General features: G+C 47.5%; 1 non-coding gene across 1 annotated transcript; it reads right to left on the reverse strand.

The window, feature by feature from the left end:
- Positions 1 to 2,894: 2,894 nt before the first annotated feature.
- On the reverse strand, positions 2,895 to 3,020 carry LOC114007235 (small nucleolar RNA SNORA40). The gene has a single exon (XR_003548847.1). It is a non-coding gene; the product is annotated as a small nucleolar RNA SNORA40 (small nucleolar RNA).
- Between the last annotated feature and the right edge of the window lie 255 nt (positions 3,021 to 3,275).

Raw genomic sequence — 3,275 nt, forward strand, 5'->3', positions numbered from 1 at the left:
TCGGAGAGCTTTTTTTTTTTTTTTTGGAGATGCTTTTGCTATAGGGCGCGTGCACTCGCCAGAAAGACAGAGAGACAGAAAGCGAGAAATCACCCCCCGGGGGGATGGCCACACCGCAGTACACCGCAGTCCCTTCCCCTCCATTCTCCTCTCGTGATCTTGGGCATGCATGCACACGTGCACGGCATGAATTCAAGCCGCTGAGTCCGGAACTCGAACCGTGGTCGACTACATGGGAGTCCAATGACATAGCCATTATGCTAACTGCTGATCCCCTGTCAGAGATCTTAGGGAAGATAAAGAGAGGGGAGGTGAGGACAGGACCTAGCAGGATGGTGAGGAGGACCAGACCAGACAGAGAGAGAAAACAGCCAGGGCCAAGTTGTCAGGAGAGAAGGGGGTGCTGCTCTTACAGAGCGGGAGGAGGTCAATAAATCACCACCCTTATCTTGCAAACAGAGCCTGTGACTTCAAAAATTAGCTCATTTATTCTGCACAATTAAATTTATTGAAGTGTGACAGAAAAAGTTTAGCAGGCAGCCAAGCAGAAAGCCAGCAACAGCCAAGGCGGGCATCTGAGTGAATGACACAATTAGTTGATTTTCATTTTATTTATCAATATAATTATTGAATTGTATTTATCCTTTTTCACAGATTTCTACAATTATTACCACGCGGACCTCTAGGGATAGAATTAGTTCACATTTTCAGCCTAAGTTAATGTGATTATGGAGCTGCTAATAAAAGGAAAGTTCTTTAAAGTGCTACCCAATCTTGTATTCAATGTCACTCCCATCAGCGGGCTTAGAAATCCAGTCCCCTTTCACATGAATGTGGTAAATTGAATTTAAATTTGTGAGTGTGTTCAATTCCCCAGGTGGGGATTGTGCTGGGACAGCCTGTGTCCCCTACAGGACGTTAAAGCAGCCAGAGACGGGTCTGTATTTAACCATGGCGACAAGAACTGTTGTTTTGTGATGAAATGACTAGAAAGAAACCCTCCACTACATCTGGATCTTTGTGAAGTTAAAGGAAGCAGTGTGGTTGTGCCAGGAGCTTGCTTTGCTGTTTGATCTTACCTGTTCTGGTCCCTGCACTCCAGCTCTGTGAAGGCACCAAAAAAACCCCAGAAGGAAGGGATGTCAGAAAGGGATGCTCAGGCTCCTGAGGAGAGATGGAGTGCCTGCTGCAGGATTTCTGGAACCTCCCTACAGCCCCCAGCAGTGGCCTGTGCAGATGCCAGCTGTCTGGGTCTGAATTCTCTGCTCCCAGTGGGTCAGAAGACGTAAGGGTGCTGAGGTGTGCCCTGCCCGCCTGGTCTGAAACACACCCATTTCCCGCAAAAGACCCCCAGGCCTCTCAACTACAAGTTCGTCTTCTTAGGTATCTGACAGGTGCTCAGCTTCCCTGCTAAGACGGAGTGAAAACAAGGTAAACTCAACATTTCTTTTTGAGGGAGCGTGCTATAGGGTATGTGTGCTCATACCCTATAGCAGAGAGAGAGAAGCCACCCCTCGCTTTCCAGGGATTGCCACACCACAATCCTTTCTTCTCCAATCTCCTCCCAGGATCTTGGGCACACACACACACACACACACACACGGCGTGATTTTCAAGCTCTCAGGTTCAGGACTCGAACACCACCATCAGCCATATGGGATCCAGCCACCTTAACCTCTGTGCCACCTACTGGCCCAAGCTCAGCTTTCAATTGCCCCAGCAAAGTAAGTTCCAAATGAATTCGCTAAAGCAGTGATTGTTCAAGCTTAGGATCCGTAAGGAGCATGGGGGAGCATGTTAAAACGCCGAGGCTCAGGTTCGAGCCCCCAGAAAGCAACCTGGCTTGCATTTTTACATGAACGCTCCGTTGGTCGTGGCCTTGGAACCAACTTCAAGAAATGCTGAACATGCTAGAATAAATCGTGAACTTGACTAGCAGCGGCTCTTTTAAAGATAAGCAGTACCACCATCGGTAAAACCAGAACCACTGGCTTCCTGGAAAGACGCAAACACTGAATTCCAACGTGAACACAGGACACGCAAGGCAATGTGGGATTCGTGGGTGCCGTGGGCAGGGGTAACCATTTATCCTGTTTCAATGAACGTTCTGTAACAGTTATAGAAAGAGCTACCATTTACTGCCTCTCCATTATAAATTAACTAATTTCCAGATTTTATGATTATTTATTTCCCGAGAGAAAGAGAGAGAGGTCCTTCACAAACAGGGCCTTCACACCACAATCCTCTCCCACCCTGCAGCTAGCCAGAATGTTCTGGCAGACTCAGGACATGCACACGCCTTCTCTTGTGGCCTCTAGCATCACACAGAGCACCCAAGCTCCTGTCCCACCAGGAGGGCACCTGTGCTGACCAGAGACGGGGGAAAAAGAGAGCAGCCCACAGTGAGGCGCCGTCATGCCATAAAACCCTTCTGCACTTGTCCATCCTGCTGGGATCTGGGGCATGCATACACATCTGGCATGTTTTCCAAGCCACCAGGGCTGAGATCTGAACTGTGCAGTTGGCCATGTGGGAGCCAGTTCCTTTAACTACAAGGCCATAGCACTGGCCCAGGTGAGCCCAATTCTTCTCTCTTTCTCTCTTCATTCTCCCATTTTTCCCTATCAGCAAGACCTGCCTGTCCTGCATCTTCTCGAATTCATCTACTTTTCTCCATAGCCACAAGCTCAAGTTCAGTTTCCCTTACCCAGTGTGTCTAGAGCAGATGGGGTAAGAGAACTACGTGTTTGTTACCATGAAACAGTCCGGGACCAGAGATTAAGGCCTTGCAGGCTACCCACCGTGGATTCTACTCTAAACATGACGGGAAACCACTGGAGTACTGAGATGTCGTGACAGACCAAATCTGACTCATCCTTTTAAGTTATTTTCACAATGCTCCTTCTTAGATGTAGCCAAACTCTTACTGAACGATGAGCCCTGGGTTGCAAAAGGGGGTTTGCTTTTTGCACCTGCCTGTGTCTTTGTCCACAAAATAAACAAAAACAAACACGAGTGCTATGATTCATCCTCTTAAAAGGCTAATTTTGACAGCTAAGTGGAATATGGGCTGTAAAAAGTACACGCAAAGGAGTCCAATAAAAAATTACATTCTGAAGTGACAGGACAAGATCTTACAAAGGTGGCCCCAGTCTATCGATAACAGCTAAGTAAATGCACATCCCATGGGGTGGGGGAGATCTCTTTCTGATTCATCTCTGCAACACAGGAACTACTTTCAACATTAGTTTACCTAATTTTTATGGCACTGTAAT

This window comes from Tupaia chinensis, unplaced genomic scaffold, assembly GCF_000334495.1.
Source record: "Tupaia chinensis unplaced genomic scaffold, TupChi_1.0 Scaffold000141_1, whole genome shotgun sequence".
Lineage (NCBI taxonomy): Eukaryota > Metazoa > Chordata > Mammalia > Scandentia > Tupaiidae > Tupaia > Tupaia belangeri.